This window comes from Giraffa tippelskirchi, chromosome 10, assembly GCF_054371585.1.
Source record: "Giraffa tippelskirchi isolate mGirTip1 chromosome 10, T2T-mGirTip1v1.2.pri, whole genome shotgun sequence".
NCBI lineage: Eukaryota > Metazoa > Chordata > Mammalia > Artiodactyla > Giraffidae > Giraffa > Giraffa tippelskirchi.
The window spans coordinates 101330020-101350334 of record NC_137284.1 but is presented as its reverse complement, the minus strand read 5'-3'; the positions used below and the strand labels follow the sequence as shown (position 1 = coordinate 101350334).

General features: G+C 36.8%; 1 long non-coding RNA gene across 1 annotated transcript in view; it reads left to right on the top strand.

The window, feature by feature from the left end:
* Positions 1–19689, top strand: part of LOC145524578 (uncharacterized) — a 40402-nt gene extending 20713 nt beyond the window's left edge. Inside the window, exons 2-7 of the long non-coding RNA XR_014067680.1 lie at positions 4644–4773; positions 10513–10588; positions 12226–12308; positions 14259–14366; positions 15378–15541; positions 16889–19689. This is a non-coding gene — a long non-coding RNA (uncharacterized LOC145524578). The remainder of the gene's footprint in view (positions 1–4643; positions 4774–10512; positions 10589–12225; positions 12309–14258; positions 14367–15377; positions 15542–16888) is intronic.
* Positions 19690–20315: the final 626 nt, after the last annotated feature.

Genomic DNA, 20315 nt, shown 5'->3' with positions numbered 1-20315 from the left:
AATACTGGAGTGAGTTGCCATTTCCTCCTTCAGGGGATCTTCTTGACCCAGGGATCAAACCCATATCCCTGCAGTTTCCATGTTGACAGGTGGATTCTTTACTGTTGGGCCACGTGGGAAGCCCTGAGTGTTCCAGTATATGGGATAATGCTGATTTATTGTCAGTTTTTTTCCCAGTTTTAACTACACAAAGAAAATAGTTAAAAAATCTAAGGGAAAAAAGAGCAATTATGTGTATAAGTTGCAACTTCATAGAATGTCCACCTTATTTCATCTTTAAAATTCTGAATACTTTACAGCAACCTGTTAGGCTTACCATAATGTCTCTCACCTCACATGTGTTATAATCTTATAATTAGAGAATATCACTTCATTCCTCTGTAGACCTGCCACCATAATGGGAAAATCTCATAATTACATCTTTATGGAACTTTTGCAAATGAATGTTTATTAAAAACCTGAATTTAGTAAAGCAGCATATAAGGAGAGATGCATTTGCTGCCTAACAAATTGTTGGACCATATTATTATCTGATTATATTAACATGATATATCATGATATAGACATTGAAGTGGCTATTTTAATTTCCTATAATTAGGTCTTAGGTTATATAGTTTAGCATCCCTGTTATACAGTGAGGACAGTTCACAGAAGCTGTTCACAGAAAGTTCTTAAAGAAGTGAAAGAATTTATTTTAAAATTGACATCTTTCATTTCCCCATATGTGAATTCAGTTGATAGTCATTTCTCCAAGTGTATCATGTGTTATGCATGTAGAAACACAGAGTTTTCTGTTTGCAAATGTTAAATGCTTATTTCTGGTACTTGAAGATGATAAAGACTACACTATGGGAAGGGGAAATGGGATTGCATTGACAGTGCAGATTACATAGCAAAAATAGCAGTTTTTTTTTTAGAGAGGGGTACTAAAAAGCTAAATAGAAAGCATGATCAAATAAAACAAGAAAATACCAAGCTAAATCTTTAAAAATTAATCAGCAATACTTAATATTTACATTTCTAAGTTATTGTATATGTTAACACATTAAGTTATTTTGCACCTTGAAAGGCTCTAGCAGATGTTAGATTTCGTGCATAATCTGGTAGATGTAAAACGCTTGTTTTTTCTGGGTGGTGGTTTAGTCGCTAAGTCGGGTCAAACTCTTGTGATCTCGTGGACTGTAGCCCGCCAGGCTCCTCTGTCCATGGGATTCTTCTGGGTAGCATACCCTATATTGGGCTTCCTAGGTGGCGCTAGCGGTAAAGAACCCGCTTGCCAATGCAGGAGACAAGAGATGTGGGTTCGATCTCTGGGTGGGGAGGATACCCTGGAGAAGGGTATGGCAATCCACTCCAGTATTCTTGCCTGAATAATCCTAGGAACAGACGAGCCTAGTGAGCCACAGTCCATAGGGTCGCAGAGTTGGACGGACTGAAGTGATTTAGCACGCACGCATATCCTATATATCACCATCATTTCTGATGCTATGGAGTCAGTTAGTCATACGGATGCAGTACCATTCAGGTTCTGTGCCAGTTATCAGAAGGCATGAATATAACTGAAAAATCACCTTCAGGATGGAAGAACCCATATTACAGTCTCATTTATTTATGAACCTATTTGTTCATCCTTTTTCAATTCATGTAAAGCTGAAAAAAAGGACAGGGAAAGAAATTGACAGTTTTAGGATTAGAAGCAAAATTATTATATGATGAATGGAACATGAAAAGATGCTTCGGGAGTGGCTCAATCAGAACAAGATCTTTCGGGTTCCTAACTTTATGTGATGACTCCAAAGAAAGCAAAGAGAATAAGATTATGGCTCTCTCCACCTCCTATAATCCCACATGCCTTAGCGCAACTAAGCCTGTGCACCAGAACCATTGAGGCTGTTCTCTAGAACTCGGGAGCTGCTATTAATGAGCACACGTGTGGCAACTACTGGAAGCCAGTGTGTCACAGAGCCTGTGCTCTGCAACTGGAGAATCAGCAGTGAGAAGTCTGTGCACCACAACTAGAGAGTAGCCTCTGCTTGCTGCAACTAGAGAGAAGCCCACGCAGCAATGAAGGCCCAGCACAGCCAAAGATAAATAAATAAAATTATTAAAAAAAAAAACAGAAGAGAGTATAAAAGAGATAGTATTTTTGTTGTTGTTGTTAAAAATGTCAGAAAATTAATGTTGCTATTCCTTAGGGTATATTTCTAGATATAAACAATAAAGCTTGAAATTTTGATATAGATTTTATTTCAATTTCACCATATTTCCATTGCTGAAATGTTGGCTCTTAGTGATTCAAACAATTGAAAAAGGAAGGGCTGTGTTATCCTTGGGGAGATGGCCTAAGGGAGTAAGGAAATTTGGGTTCTGAATAATTGAACTTTGATACTAAGTTGCTGAATAACTGAGAAACTTGCTAAACCTCTCTGGGAACACAGTTTACCTCTAAATAAGGATATTGAACTAGATGTCTCTGCAGTCTTTTGCAGATTTTATCTCTAATGATTGTTAGACCTCTGTTTTCATGGCAAGGTATGGGGTGAATTATTTCTAGATGAAAACATTAAATTCATTTTGTGAAGAGACCTAGAGAAGGATGATATGAGGCTGAAGCAAGTCTGATTATAATTTTGAATTAATAATGCTAGAATGATTCCAAGATTGAAACTATCCATCAAGTACACAGAAGATTTAAATTTGCAAAGGCAAGGTACTCAAATTTTTGTGAGCTAATCTAGAGACTACATTAGACTAAAAAAAATAATTTTTTAACAGACCTTAAAGAAATTCCAAGAGTTAATTAATAAATGTACAACAGATAAGATAATTTATTAATAGATGGTTGTATGGGGGATTAAGAAGTGACACATACCTATAAGGTTAGCAAGAAAATAAACTTTGCCGAAATGTGCAGCTATTATTTCAGATAGTTCAGGTTGCTTGGCAATGCTAAATGTGGAAATTGGAATAACAGAAATTTACATTGTGGAGGCTCTATTTTGACTGCTAATTCAGAATTTTTTCAAGTCAGCAGAGTTTTTCAGGGCTTTTAACAGAATGATCAAAGGCCCTAAACAAGCCTTTGGATATTGCAAATTCAGAAATCAGCAGAATACTCAGCATTATCTCCATAGATTAGTTGGTAATACACCTGGCAAAGAGACTCGTTGGGATGGAGAATTGGGAATGTAATAGTGATCTCAGACGACATAGAAAAGGGAGGATAGATATCTCTGAAGCTTAATGAACAGCTACAAAGACTCTCATCAATGTCATGATTAAATCTTACATTTCCTATGTCTATATTTCTGGAATCTAATTATAATAACTGGGAGGGAGGATACCATGCTGAGATTATTTCCAAGCTTTCTCCTCAGAGCTTTGACCCCTATGACCCCTATTATAAATTTGTTGTAAATTGACCTAAGGAAATTTGGCCATACATAATAATTAATTTTTGGTATAGATAAGTTGGATGAAACTACAGGTCTTTTCCCCCATAGCTTCACTGTGTAGTGAAATGTCACAGTGAAGGCAAGTCCAAATTTGTCACAAATACAAACATTACATAGCAATGTTTATTGGAAAAAGTTATGATGCTTTATAAACTGCATCATTTTAGGCACTCTGACAGAATCTTGCATATAAACTTCAATGTAGATGAACATGGCTATATTGTAATGCCAAATATAGCTAAACTTTTACTTAGAGTCAGGTGAGAAAATCTGCCATTAGGCAGCCAAACAATGTACTCATAAATCCTAAATCAGGGCTCTCTTCTAAAAGGCATAAGATATTGGGTTGCTTAGATATTAGGTTATTCATCTGAAGGTATGAAAATCTGTATATTTCTAGCCCATGCACATACCTTGAACACCATTCATTTCACAGTGAAAAACTACTTCTAACAAAGCCTCATGTGCTGATTGGAGATAAAGATATTTGAAAGGCTGGTGTAGATGCCTCTGGTTTGTTTTGGTTAGAGTCAGTAAAATCCAGCTGAGCACCCATGAATTGTATGTTCCTTATTAGGACACTTCAATAATAATTACCTGGTTGGTGGCTCAGATAGTAAACAATCTGCCTACAATGCAGAAGACCCAGGTTTGATTCCTGGGTCAGGATGATTCCCTAGAGTAGAAAATGGCAACCCACACCAGTATTCTTGCCTGGAGAATCCCACGGGCAGAGGATGGTGAGCCAGAGTCCATGGGGTCACGAAGAATTGGACACGACTGAGTGACTAACACTTCTAGTTACTTCTAGGGTAAAATTAAATTGAGATTCATATATCTCTCCATCCACACTGGGGTATTTTAAAGTAAATTACAGACAATATAGATCAGCTTCCTTAAAATGTTAAAAATAACAGTAATATGTGTGCTTAGTCGCTTAATTGTGTCAGACTCTGCGACCCCATTGACTGTAGCCCTCCAGGCTCTTCTGTCCATGGGGATTCCCCAGGCAAGAATACTGGTGTGGGTTGCCATGCCCTCCTCCAGAAACAATAACATGGGTTTATCTTTGAAGGGAGTGCCACTTGTCAGCACTCACCTTTCTCTTTCTTTCCCACAGCTTCTCTTGCACCCCCATTGAAACTTCTAATTTTGAATTTGTTATCTTTCTGTCCCGTCTCCTTCAAGCCCAGTTGAGAAGAAATAAAAATAAAAGAACAAACGCCCTTTCCTGATAAGTCTCTCCAGCTGTGTGGCTGTCCTTTTGTAATCAGTGTTTCTCTGACAACATGAGCACCTCAACAAATGGAGAGAAGAGGTAACTAAAAAAAAAAAAAATGCATTTATTTATAAATAAATAATGAAAATACTGACCTAAAATTCCATTCCCCAGGTAATATGTTGACAAGTTAAGTGAATAAATACTTGAATATGATTAGAAAAATACATACTGTAGAAGCGTGTGCTAGTGACTTGGTCATGTCTGACTCTTTGTGACCCCATGGACTGTAGTCCTCCAGGTTCCTCTGTCTGTAGGATTCTCCAGGCAAGAATACTGGAGTGGGTTGCCGTTTCCTTCTTCAGGGAACCAGGGGAGAGACTCCCTTTCCCATCTCTCTCCAAGCATCTTCGCTCATAGCTACAGTCTTTTTTGTGTAAAATAATGATAGGCACCATTTTGCTGGTTTTTTCTAGAGGAAAAATCAAATCATTCCTCTTATTCTCTCTCACAAAATGATCATTTTTCCGTATTAATTTATGAGTTCTTTGTAAATTAATCCTTTTAAAATATGTTACAAATACTTTTTCTTATGTATTCTTTGATTTTGTTTATAGTTATAATTTTAGTTTTCGCTCTTCAGAAGTTACTCCACATTGATTTGGAATACAACTTTAACATAATGGAAATCTCTAGTCAAGCACTACTTGACTTTTTCTGTTTCATTGATCTATTTCTTCTCATGTTCCAATCTGTTTAATTATGGAAGCTACATGACGTCTTAAGAGCTAATAGGGCTAGCCCCATTCACTCTCCTTTTTAGAATTTTCTTCATCATCTTTGTGTGTTTATTTTTCCAAATGATCTTTAGTATAATTTTTCTTAGGTTAAAAAAAAATCCTTTTGGTGTTTTGTGACAGCATTTAACCTACAGAGTAATTTAGAGAGGAAATGACAATATCGTCTCCTTTTTATACAAGTGAATAGTGTGTATAACAATTTACTTAAACTCTTTCATATACTCTCCTGTGTAGTTTTAGATTTAGGCATATAGATTCTGTAAGTTTCCTGCAAGTTTATAGTTAAATATTTAAACTTATTACTGTTCTTGTAAATGGAATAATTTCTTCCAGTACAGTTTCTATCTGGTTGTTGCTGAAATATTGCAAAGCTAACATTGTTTTTAATAATTACTCTGTAACCCATGGACTTATGAATTTTCATGTTATTTCTAACAGTTTTCAGTTACTCTTAAATATATACACAGGTCCTGACATGGAAATGGTCAGTAGATATATGGACATATGTACCACAATTTGAATCCACAAATCAGTGCTAAAAGGATAAGGTAGCCTGTAAAAGTTTTTTCTCCACCTTAAGCAGAATGGACTGACTAGATATGTATACTTCATTTAAGTAATGGCTATAGGGCTTCCCTTGTAGGTCAGTTGGTAAAGAATCTGCCTACAATGCAGGAGACCTGGGTTTGATTCCCTGGTCGGGAAGATCCCCTGGAGAAGGAAATGGCAACCCACTCTAGTATTCTTGCCAGGAGAATCCCATGGACAGAGGAGTCTGGCAAGCTACAGTCCGTGGGATCGCAAAAGTCGGACACGACTTAGTGACCAAATCGCCACCACCATATTGGACAAAAGAGAAAGAGAATTGTGACTGTTTATAGCATTTTACTGTTGAACTCTTTGTCTTGAAAAGCTTCGCATTTGTAACTATTAAACACTGAAATTTTGTGAACAGTTTGAGGAAGAAGTAATAAATTAACCAATTCTTCAGACTTTCTGATATATTATTTCAAGACTTAAGTCTGAGAACATAACCTAATTGGTCCATTAGCCTTACTCTAAGTTTTTAATTGAGCCTTTTGAAGACAAAATTTCTTTACTTTTACCATGGGCAAAGGGAAAAAAATGAGCACAAAATGCAAGCACCCAGGTTACAACTGAACAGAGAGAAGAGACAGCTCCTTCCATCTCCCACCAAATAGATCTATAATGTGCATGTGCTCAGTCGTTTCAGACTCTTTACAACCCTATGGACTGTAGCCTGCCAGGCTCCTTTGTCCATGGAATTTTCCCAGTAAGAATACTGGAGTGGGTTGCCATGTCCTCCTCCAGGGGATCTTCCCAACCCAGGAATCGAACCCATATCTCATGTGTCTCTTGCATTGCAGGCCGACTCTTCACTGCTGAGCCACTGGGAAAGCCCATATCTCTAATGGGGAGCAGCAATTTTTAGCCTCTAGTGACTGAAATCAAGGTAGGGTCTGTTGGGTAAGAAGCGTCACCCAGGAAGCCTGGGTAGAAGTGGGGACCAAAAAGTGAGTCCCATTCCCTGACAGTAAAACAATGGACCTTTGTAAGACCACTTCTCACCAGAACATAGGAACATAGGCTTTTTTCTCTTAATTTTAATTTTTATACAGTTTTTAAAGGTTACACTTCATTTACAGTTATTATAGATTTTTGGCTGTATTCTCCATGTTGTACAATACATCTGGAGGATTGCTGGATCTTAGTTCCCCATCTACGTATTGAACCTGGGCCCTGTGCAGTGGAAATGTGGAGTCCTAACTACTTGACTGCCAGGGAATTTCCTGACTCTATTTAACTGAGCTTTCTGTGTATTAATTTTTTTTATAGCACTGTGATCTCCTAGGTCTTTGTCCACACTTCTTTCCAAAAACCTGTTATCTTTTACTGTAGTTCATCTCACATTATATCTCCTTCTAGACTCTAAGAGCCTTAAAAGCAAGCCTCATATCCTGTTTACCTTTATATTTTCAGGATTTGGCAAAGTAGCTGATATAAAATAATGTCACATAAACATTTAATGAAAAAATAAGTTATTAAGATTAGAAAGAGGCAGACTGGTAAAACCTAGAAGGGAAGCAAAATTCATCTTCCTCTGAAATAAGAGACAAAAAAGTTGTACATATGTAGTATTGGTCCTTCATGAATGTGCTCTCACCATTTCAAATGTAAGGTAAAAAATCTTGGGAAAAAAACTGGTTCAGCTAATTATGAATTTGTGTCCTAAGTATTCACACTTTTATTTTGGTCAAACTATAAATATTGATAGTTGTAGTTAAAATTTTACAAGATATTCTCCGTGAACCAGGGTTAAATGAAGAATGTGATTCCAGAAATTAGAGAATAGTTCAATGGAGTGATTATCATCCCATCCATTATCAGATCAGGTTGTCCTAAGAATGAAACTACTCAGCTTAATCCTATTTTAGGACTAGAATTGAGAAACAAGAGTCTATGAAGTCTTGAATGCCTGTAATATGTAAATTTGCAGATATCTTTTTCTTCTTCAAGGGCACTGAATATTTATTTTGGCTGAAACTTGTGAGCTGTGTGATATTGTGATTAATAATAAGAAATATACATCTAGTGTTTATTTGCATTAAAGGAATAGAGCTCCTAAAACCCTTTGAATTTCCTAAGTGATGAAAGCAGTAAAGGTGTCTTTTGTTATGTTCTTGATGTGATTTTTGGAAAGCCGCTGGGTAACCTAGCTTCCCAAGTGGTGCTAGTGTTAAAGAACCTGCCTGCCAATGCAGGAATGCAAGAGACTCGGGTTCGATCCCTGGGTTGTGAAGATTCCCCTGAAGGAGAAAATGGCAACCCACCCCAGTATTCTTGCCTGGAGAATCTTATGGACAGGGGAGCCTGGTAGGTTACAGTCCATGGGGCCACAGAGCTGGACGTGACTGAAGCAACTTAACTGGGTAACCTAAGGTGGGAGCTGGTTGCTAAGCGAACCAACCAGGTGATCAGAGGGATGAAACTTTCAGTTCCACCTCCTGACCTGGTGGGAGGAGAGAGGAGCTGGAGTTCAATGGCCAATGATTTAATCAATCATGTGTATGTAATGTTGCTTTTAGTCACTCAGTCATGTCTGATTCTGGACTACAGTATGTCAGTCTTCTCTGTCCTTCACTATCTCCCAGTAATGAAGCCTTCCTAAAACTCAAAAGGATAGGGTTGGTAAACATGTGGAGATTCAGGGAAAGTGGTGCTTCCAGAGGGCATGGAAGTTCTGAGCCTTTTTCCCATACCTTACCATGTGGCGTCACTTTCATCACGTTGTTCCTGAATTGTATCCTTTTTAATAAACCAATGATCTAGTGAGTAAACAGGTTTTCTGAGTACTGTGAGCCACTGTTGCGAATTATTCAAACTCAAGGAGAGACTTGTTGGAGCCTCTGGTCTATAGCCCCTTGGTCAGACATACAGACGATAACCACGGCTTGTGATTGGCATTCTTGAGTTGGAGGAGGTTGTTGGAACCTCCTGTTTGTAGCCAATTTGTCAAAAGCACGGGTCAAAACTTGAACTTGTGACTAACCGGTATCTCAGATGAGGGGAGGGGCAATCATGTAGGGCTGGGCCCTTAACTGTGGAATCTGAGCCTATCTCTCAATGGATAGAATCAGAATTGTAGAATATCCACCTGGTAACCTGAATCTTTAATATTACTACTAAGTGCTATATAAATAGGAATTTGGGGGCTTCCCAGGTAGTGCTAGTGGTAAAGAATTTGCCTATCAGTGCGGGAAATTTAAGACATGCAGTTCTATCCCTGGGTTGGGAAGATCCCCTGGAGGAGGCAATGGCAACTCACTCCAGTATTCTTGCCTGGAAAATCTCATGGACAGAGGAGCCTGGTGGGCTATAGTACATAGGGTCACACAGAGTCAGACATGACTGAAGCAACTTAGCATGCATGCACGCAAATAAGGATTTTAAAAAATAACTTAGCTACTGAAAATACAGAGCTTATTTTCAATCACTGAAAGTATCTGGTAAGCTAGTGTGGGTTCAAAAATATTTTATCTGTTTCCAAGTAAGCAACATTATTTTATCAATATCAAAAGTTAATATAGCCATATCATTAAGAAATATGATGAAATTTCTGAATGCGTAATTTGTGTTCTAGTAGCACTGATTTAGGAAAATGTAGTAGATTGAATTTGTGCTTTTGAGTAACTATGAGGACAGTTTATTTAATTGTTATAGAGAAAGAAACCATGTTATATATGTTTAAATGTATGTTATAGTCTGTTTTGAAATGAGAAGGGCATGCCCTTTTAAATAACAACAAAAACAAGTAAATTTATGAGTGATCTAAACCCGAGAGAAAATGCAATATGAGCCAAAGTATAGTGCACATTTGGATTTAAACAAGCCCTGGCTTCAAAAAGGGAAAAGAATGGGCATGAAAAAGAAACACGGTCAAAAGAGGAAATTTTTATGCTGATTTGAAAAATGCTGTCACATGGAAGTTATAATGGGAAATACAGGACGTATTCAACCTTGGGCTCTTTCTGTCAAATCCTGTAAGGAAGGAAAAGTTAGAACTCTGAAGCAAAGAGAGTTAAGCCTCTGAGGAATTCACTAGCTAAGTCAAAGGTAAGCTGAGATCATAGATAACTATTAAAATGAGAAAAGGTGCAGTAAAATTTTAACTCCAACAATTGAAGAAATTTGGATTTTCAAAACTTAAGAATATGAATACTCTGTTTAGATCTATAGGGGTGGAGCAGGGGAGAGAGGCTCAAGAAGAGGTGATATATGTGTAATTATGGCTGATTTGTGTTATCATACAGCAGAGACCAACACAACAGTGTCACCTTCCTCCAATTAAGAAATAAATTAAAAAAGAAAAAATGTTTAAAAATCTGTAGGGAATATAATTGGATTAAGGTTCATAATTGCTGCATTTAATGAAGATGCTCTCAAATTTTACCCAAGTATTTGTACTTCTTCAGACTTTGATCTAATTTATCTAATCTTTAAAAACATTTTATCATAGGTTATAAATTTGTACACTCTAAGACACACCATTTGGAAATTTGGAAAACTCAGCAGTGGCCACAGGACTGGAAAAGGTCAGTTTTCATTCCAATCCCTAAGAAAGGCAATGCCAAAGAATGCTCAAACTACCACACAATTGCACTCATCTCACACGCTAATAAAGTAATGCTCAAAATTCTCCAAGCCAGGCTTCAGCAATACGTGAACCGTGAACTTCCAGATGTTCAAGCTGGTTTTAGAAAAGGCAGAGGAACCAGAGATCAAATTACCAACATCCACTGGATCATCAAAAAAAGTAAGAGAGTTCCAGAGAAACATCTATTTCTACTTTATTGACTATGCCAAAGCCTTTGACTGTGTGGATAGCAATAAACTGTGGAAAATTCTGAAAGAGATGGGAATACCAGACCACCTGACCTGCCTCTTGAGAAACCTGTATGCAGGTCAGGAAGCAACAGTTAGAACTGGACATGGAACAACAGACTGGTTCCAAATAGGAAAAGGAGTATGCCAAGGCTGTATATTGCTTATTTAACTTATATGCAGAGTACATCATGAGAAACACTGGGCTGGAGGAAGCACAAGCTGGAATCAAGATTGCCAGGAGAAATATCAATAACCTTAGATATGCAGATGACACCACCCTTATGGCAGAAAGCAAAGAAGACCTAAAGAGCCTCTTGATGAAAGTGAAAGAGGAGAGTAAAAAAGTTGGCTTAAAGCTCAACATTCAGAAAACTAAGATCATGGTGTCTGGTCCCATCACCTCATGGCAAATAGATGGGGAAACAGTGGCTGACTTTATTTTTCTGGGCTCCAAAATCACTGCAGATGGTATTTGCAGCCATGAAATTAAAAGACGCTTACTCCTTGGAAGGAAAGTTATGACCAACCTAGACAACATATTAAAAAGCAGAGACATTACTTTGCCAACAAAGATCCGTCTAGTCAAAGCTATGGTTTTTCCAGTGGTCATGTATGGATGTGAGAGTTGGATTGTAAAGAGAGCTGAGGGCCGAAGAATTGATGCTTTTGAACTGTGGTGTTGGAGAAGACTCTTGAGAGTCCCTTGGACTGCAAGGAGATCCAACTGGTCCATCCTAAAGGAGATCAGTCCTGGGTGTTCATTGGAAGGACTGATGTTGAAGCTGAAACTCCAATACTTTGGCCACCTGATGCAAAGAGCTGATTCGTTTGAAAAGACCCTGATGCTGGGAAAGATTGAGGGCAGGCAGAGAAGGGGATGACGGAGGATGAGATGGTTGGATGGCATCACCAACTCAATGGACATGAGCTTGGGTGAACTCCGGGAGTTGGTGATGGACAGGGAGGCCTGGTGTGCTGCAGTTCATGGGGTCGCAAAGAATCGGACACGCCTGAGCGACTAAACTGAACTGAAGATACACCATTATTTATTTTGGACAATTTAACTATAATATGCTAAAATGTTATTTCATTTTGCATATTTAAATTTTAGTGAGGTTGAACAGTTTTTCCAGTCATCATGTTATGTGAACTATTGATTCATTCGTGCCCTTTCTTATCTGTTAATGCGATTTCTGTGTCTTTTCTTACTGATTTGATGAATATATTTGTAGGAATGTTGACACTTTGCTATATTTACACATAAAAGTTAACATCATAATGTGAGTAAATGTTTTATAGAAGTAACGTAATTGTTATAAATAAGTGTTTTATTTTCATTATACAGTAATGGAAAGTCAGACTTTTTGGATTTGGAGGCCATAGCCTAGGTGCTCCCATTTATTGGCTGTTTAATTACAAGAATTTCAGGTATGTAACTTAGAAATAACCTCTTGAGTGTTTTTGTTTGTTTTTTCAACTGAAGATGTCTATAGTGGTAACTAAAGTTAGAGTATGAAAAGTCAATTAACTTAAAAAATATCAATGATCTGTGCAAAATAACCTAAAATAAGAGTGCTAGACCCCCAACAGGAAAGTTAAACAATTCTCTAAAAGTTTTTTTTATAGCTTTATGATAGCATGAAATAAGTAGTTATTATTGTTATTTACATAATAAATCCTTGAAAATAAAGGTTACTCTGCAAATGAAATTTCTGAAGATAGTCTGTAGAATCAAAGGAACGAGATAATATGCTTCACAATCCATTTCTCAACTTGCTAAAAGTTTGGGTCAAATCCTAGTATAAAAGGACCTATATAAACAATAATACTTAATATATACACTGAACCAGATATTCCCCTCTGATTAAAAATACCATACCAGACATGTTTAATGGTTGAGTCAAAATTTTTTGGCATCAAAGAAATAAAGTTAGGTACTGTGGAATATTTCAGAGCCCATGTAGGCACACTTCTCAGTCTTAAACCTCTTAACAGTTCTGGTGCTTCTTGATCTGTCCCACTGTTGTGTAGGCAGCTTGCAGCAGTTGTATTCGACAAATGTTAAGGTACCCTGGGATCATGGTTGCTTCTAACACCAAGTACATGAATAGAACTTTATCATTTCCAAATACAGGCTGATCCCTAGTCAAGAAAATTTGTAATTTGGGGGGCATCCTGACTTACAGTGAGGACTCAGCTACATTCTCATCAACTATCTCGTTTGGCTATGCCTTTGGATGACAGAAGTGTTTGTTTTAAATGTTTGGTTGCATAGAGTTGGTGGACAAGTTCACCCTTATTTTTGCCTTCTCTCTCTAGTACTCTCTTTCTCAGGCAGAAGACATAACCCTTCCACCTAGCTAGAGGGGAGAATCAGAACATTCCGCAGTAATTTATACCTCTATTAATATTCTGGCTTTTGCAATAGAAACATGTGTCTCCCTTGGTTGTAGAATTTCTATTTTAAAGTTGCCAGGAGTGAATTTGGGAGCTTTGCTACCTGTGACTCTCTTTTGCCTCTCTCTCAAGCTCCATTCCATGGTTAGAATAGTCCTTGTAAAGAGTAATAAACTACACCCATGTGTCCTACCTCCAAGTCACTTCAAATGTACATATTGTAACCCTGTTTCAGACTTCTAAAGAATTCAGTCCCTGGGGCAATTCTACCTAACATGAAATGTCAAGAAAATTCAAACCCATGCAGTTTCCTCAATTTATTACTTAACAGTGTTGTGTCGCAAAGGAAAGGAAAAATCCTTTAATTATTTCACATAAGATATTCCACTTTTTATTTTGCTGAGTACTTTTCTTAGTAAATTAGTAGTGCTGATTAGGGCTTCCCTGGTAGCTCAGTGGTAAAGAATCTGCCTGCAATGCAGGAGACCCCAGTTCGATTCCTGGGCTGGGAAGACCCCCTGGAGGAGTGTATGGCAACCCACTCCAGTATTCTTGCCTGGAGAACCCCCATGGACAGAGGAGCCTGGTGGGCTACAGTCCATGGGGTCACAAAGAGCTGAGCACGATTGATGACTCAGCACAGCACAGTGGTGATTAATTTCCATATTTTCAAAAGGCACCATTTTTGTATTTTTCCCTGCAATATGTATTTTTCTTAGACCAAGTTGTATATGTCTGTGTATTTTGAGGGACCAGGATAAACCTAAGCTGAGGCAGTGTAACATAACGAGATTAGAGCAAATGAAAAATGGGAAAGAACTCAAGAGATGATGGCTATACTGGTAATTGAGAAAGGGCAAACTACTATCATTCAAAAGAAAAGCAGAAGAGGATAATTTAGGAAACAATGATTTCCTCTATGCCTTTTGAGCAGCTGGTTAAAGCTCAACTGATTTTTTTTTTTTTTTTTTTACGTAACAGGATACCAAGTACCAAGGAGCCTTGTTGGTAATGCATCACTGAAAAACATTTACCCAATGCATACAGAGCTGATAAAACTTGAAATATATCTACTGGCCAAACATCAAGGTTTCAAGATCTCTAAGTACTTTCTGTGCAGCACAGAGTTGTATTCATTAGTTGAAAGAATGTCTTATTAATGGGATTCAGTGGTATTGGTATTTGACATATAAGCTAGAGATAAAATTGAGTGAAATGGGTAACTTTTCAAAATGAATACCAGGGTAGGAAGAAAAGATTCTCTCCATCATTATTGAATAATATCAATGTTTTCTGTCTAGGGGGATTTTCCTTTCTGTACATTAGTAATTGTTCCTGAAAATAGCTTATGAAATTGACCTTAAATATATCTCATGATGATACTCACCTCTATGAGGTGTGTGTGTGTTTAAACCAGAATCAAATTTCCATTTCCTATGGGCTTTTAAAGGCTGTCTCCATAGTGATGGCCAATGAGCAGAGAGGATTTCACAGGTTTCTTTCCCAGTACATGTGGCACAGTCATCTCTTTTTATGTCCTTCTGTTTGTTCCCTGTACACCATTACTGGCTGCCTCCATGGCAACATCCAATGAGCTCTTGCACATACATCAGTGCACCCTCTGTGTATGCGCCTCTGTGTGTGCCCTCATGCACTCAGCTGTTATCACAAAGCATCTGAGTGCCATACATGTCCAGTCACTTGGTTTTATGTCCCTGGCAACCGCCTTTTCCTTCCATATCCTCAGGATAGTACCAATTCTAATTGTCTTAAGAATTGTACCTATTGAGTTGTCTACCCGCACCTGATACACATTAATCTTCTATGACTTTGGTTTCATGGATATAAACTGTTAATATATTTAAATATGGAGATTGTTGGCTGCACACCTACAAAAGGGCCCTAACTTGTAAAATATCAAGTCTCAATATGATAGCTGTTTTAGCCTGCAGTATTTTCATATAAAAAAAAAAAGCATTCTATTTATACATTTTTGCATTTCATGCTATTTCTTCCTAGAATTTAAAACACTCTAGCTTCAAATTTGTATTGTTTTGTTGTTTGAGTGACTTCTCTCTGTGTGGTATTTTATTTTATAAGGAAGCATTAAATCTGCCCTCAAGACACTTAATTGTTTTGACAATCATCTGACATACCCACCTTGATGAGATATATGCCTAATGAGAAGAAGTTGATAGTGATCTCAAGTAATATATGGATTCACTAATTAACCGACTTATTAAAAAATCTGGCCATGAATGCAGGTAACTGAGACTGTATATTATTCTTTTTTTAAACAGGAGAGGAAAAGAATAAAAATGATAAACAATTTGATATAAAGTTGATTTTTGTGAAAATAAAATAAAGTTACTGGTAGCATATTGTACAATTACTGCTATTCCTTACCATACATATTTGGGAAATGAATAGATGAAAGATATGATTCTTTTGAACTGATCTAAATTATTCATCGATAAATGATTTGATAACTACAATAAACTATAGATTGATTACTAAATTTTCTTATATTGATATCTTAATTCAGAATGATAAGTTTGATTTAGGTCAGATGAAGTTAATTATATAACCTTCCAAAGTAAAAGTTTTGGCTAAGAAAAAAGTTATGAAGGATAGGATAAAATGAACCTATATAATTATTAATTATTCAATTTATTTTAATTATCTTCCTAGAGAAAATTTTTATTTGTTTTCCCTAAACTCTATGATGAATTGTAGAAAATGCATGTTTATTCATTTGGTACTCTGGGTTTTGGATTCTTATAAATAAAATTCTGGTATCAATTATCTCAGAGTAAAGACCCTTTGTAAACAAAAGGAATGCTACTCATTCAAGGTATGAAAACATTTTTGAAGGTTCCCTAACTTCAAGCACAAATTAAAAGGGTTGTAAAAATGTGAAAGTAGAAATTTTTTAAATCAAAATATTACATTAATTTAAGTCAAAGAAGCAAAAAATGAAACAAAACAGAAGTATTGATTAATAGATCAGAAGCATAAAGATGGTACACTTAAGACGTCAGTAATAAGATTAAACTAAAGAGAAGACTGCTCTGGTTTTAGATGTTTTTGTTATTTTGTTTATTTTTAACTTTTAGATTTCTTATTGAGATATTTTAATTAAAATCTGTTCTATTGTAATACTACACTTGTAATTCCTACTTCAACCACTAAAATCATCATTTAATATGAATCAATTCAAAGTTTGGAAGCACAGTTTAGACTATTTGAACTTGATTACATCCAGTTATTTTCATCATTTTGTGTTTTTTAAAAAGTTAACACATATTGCAATTGCAATAATGCCTCTTAAATGGGTGATTTTCCCATGCGTTTTGGTTTTGTTATCCCCTTAAACCAGAAGTCCCATGTGTTTGTCTTTGGGAACAGCAAGAAACCTTGAAGTTGCAGAGATGATTATAGTATTATTGCATCCAGAGTACTTATTAAGCAATACTTGGGAATCCATGTTCTTTTGAAAATTTCTGATTTTTCTTTTTTAAAGCAACCTCGTATTTCTAACTCACAGCTCTGCTTCAGCATTTCCTTAAGAGCCTCCTAATTTCCTCTCTTATTTTATTCATCTATTGCAGGAGCATCAAATTACTGGCAATGGAACATTTGCAGTCATTCTTTGGTTTTTCTTTGTTTGCCAAGAGTCATTTTATGTAATTGTTCAATATCAGCTTTTCTCACCCAACCTGTCTTACCGGCATGTGTTAGGTTCTATCTCACTTTTATGTAGGATATTAAACTGTCAGGTAAAACGAACAATTCTTCTAGTGTTAAAATTATTCTTTGCCTATTGCAAAGTTTTTAATATGTTTCCTTTTTGTTTCCTTTAACTATGGTGAAACCTAAAATTATACGAGACTAGAAATTGTTTAATATTTATGCCCTTGCTATTGTTATGCAAGCAAGTGGAAAGTCATTTCCAACACAATTCACTTCATTAACAGTGAATAAAATTTCTATTTCTTTTATTCCTTCAATTTTCACACTGATAATTTAATCTCAGTGACTCATAAGTAAATTATAAATTTTGTGCATGGTTATTATTATAGGATCATTATATTATCAAGAAACCTTTATATTGCTCCATTTACAAGCTGAACAACCCTCAAAATTATTGTGAAAGTAAAGATAGCCCTTTTCTGCAGTCTTAGTTCCTACCTTCCAGTGACAACTCCAAGTAAATCAGACTATGAGTTCCTAAAGTGCCACAAAACTCAATCTGATGCTTCCAATACTAATGGTCATGTTTATTGAGGTCTTACTACATGATAGACTATGTCCTAAGCACTTGATATGAATTTATTCAATTTATTCAAACTTAGAAAGCAAGTACTTACTATCCCAACAAACTAGCTCACAATAAACTGTGGAAAATTCTTCAAGAAATGGGAATACCAAACCACCTTACCTGCCTCCTGAGAAATCCGTATGCAGGTCAAGAACAACAGTTATGAACTGGACATGGAACAGCAGACTGGTTCCAAATTGGGAAAGGAGTACGTCATGGCTGTATGTTGTCACCCTGCTAATTTAACTTATATGCAGAGTACATCATGCAAAATGCCAGGTTGGATGATGCACAAGCTGGAATCAAGATTGCCAGGAGAAATATCAATAACCTCAGATAAGCAGATGATACCACCCTTATGGCAGAAAGTGAAGAGGAAGTAAAGAGCCTCTTGATGAAAGTGAAAGAGGACAGTGAAAAAGCTGGCTTAAAACTCAACATTCAGAAAACTAAGATCATGGCATCCGGTCCCATCACTTCATGGCAAATAGATGGGGAAACAATGGAAACAGTGACAGACTTATCTCTTGGGCTCCAAAATCACTGCAGATGGTGACTGAAGCCATGAAATTAAAAGATGCTTGCTCCTTGGAAGAAAAGCTATGACTAACCTAGACAGCATATTAAAAAGCAGAGACATTACTTTGCCAACAAAGGTCCGTCTAGTCAAAGCCATGGTTTTTCCAGTAGTCAAGTAAGGATGTGAGAGTTGGATTATAAAGAAATCTGAGCGCCAAAGAATTGATGCTTTTGACCTGTGGTGTTGGAGAAGACTTTTGAGAGTCCCTTGGACTGTGAGGAGATCAAACCAGTCCATCCTAAGGGAAATCAATTGTGAATATTCATTGGAAGGACTGATGCTGAAGCTGAAACTCCAATACTTGGCCACCTGATGTGAAGAACGGACTCATTGGCAAAGACCCTGATGCTGGGAAAGATTGAAAGTGGGAGGAGAAGGGGATGACAGAGGATAAGATGGTTGGATGGCATCAGCCACTCGATGGACATGAGTTTGAGCAAGCTCCAGGAATTGGTGATGGACAGGGAAGCCTGGCGTGCTGCAATTCACGGGGTCGCAAAGAGTTGGACACGACTGAGGGAATGAACTGAATTGAACTGAATCCTGACATTTAGCTTTTCTAGCATTCTCATAGGCTATCATGTATCAAAAGTTAGGTCATATTTACATCTGGGCTATGGCAGATAGTATTTAATAAAGGACACAGGGCTGTCAAAATGAGCATTTTTCATAACATTATTTTAGAGAATCAGTATTGAACATTTAGTTCTTTATACCCATATGATAGTTCATTATCTTCCACAAAATTGTTACTTACAAACATGACTATGCCTAAACTACTTATTTATATGTTCCTGTTTTGTTTTTATGTCATTTTAAGCTTGGGGTCTTTTTTCATGTCCCTTTTCTTTGCATTCTGATTATTTGGCAATGCATTTTAAATGGAGAAGTGGAATACTGGCTGGAGTACAAAACAAACTAAAAAGACTATTAAATTCAGAAACTTCTATTCTTCTATCCATATTGATCAATGATTATTTTATACTTCTGTTTCTTCATCTATAAATGAGCATACCTTTTGGACAAGTTTGCTATTTGGTATACATTTAAAAATAATCCTTTAAGCCTTAAATCTGTGATTGTCTTTCTTGCATTTTCTTTTCCACAGGTGGAATAATTCAAGTAATTTTTATGCCAGTTAACTCTCACTTTTGGGAGTTGTTAATTTGTTTCAAATGCATCAGGATAATTTTTTTTAATGTAGAATTTGCTTGAGAATAGAGCAAATTTGTTTTCTTACTTACATTTTTGAGGTGTTCTCTCTTTTAAAAAAACTGAATTTATTTGAATTGTATTGACTGTGCAACTGTTCAGCACTTCAGATACTATTTTTAAAACCTAGGACTGGCAAAATCAGTGAAAATCAGTTACAGAAGAAGAATATTTAATGACGATATTGGAAAGAAACTGAGCCCTGGGAGTGTTAGCATACTTGAAACTGAATGTGAGTCAGCCGTGAAATGCTGTTATCAAAAAAATGAATGCATAAATGAGGCAATTATCTATGCAAATTTGCCTTCAATATGTTGAATTTATTATCATTTTATTATACAGGATTAGGTAAGCAGTATAATATAAAAATCGAGAAAGTAAAGCCTGTTCAATTGTATGTTTTAAACCCAGAAGTAAATGAACTCTGCAGCAGAAGCAAGCCTATTTGGAGATAATGGTAACATTGAACAGGAAAACACTTTTTATCATGAATCGAAATTACTTGTGCAAAAAATTTACTGTATTCTATGTTTAAAACCACCAGGCTCCTCTATACTTGTAATTCTCCAGGCAAAAATACTGGAGTGGGTAGCCATTCCCTTCTCCAGGGAATCTTCCTGACCTAGGGATCAAACCCAGGTCACCGGACAGCAAAGAGATCAAAGCAGTCAATCCTAAAGGAAATCAACCCTGAATATTCATTGGAAGGACTGATGCTGAAGCTGAAGCTCCAATACCTTGGCCACCTGACGCAAAGAGTCGACTCATTAGAAAAGACCCTGATACTGGGAAAGATTGAGGGCAGGAGGAGAAGGGGGCTACCAAGGATGAGATGGTTGGATGGCATCACCAACTCAATGGACATAAATTTTAGCAAACTCTGGGAAACAGTGAAGGACAGGGAAGCCTGGTGTGCTGCAGTTCA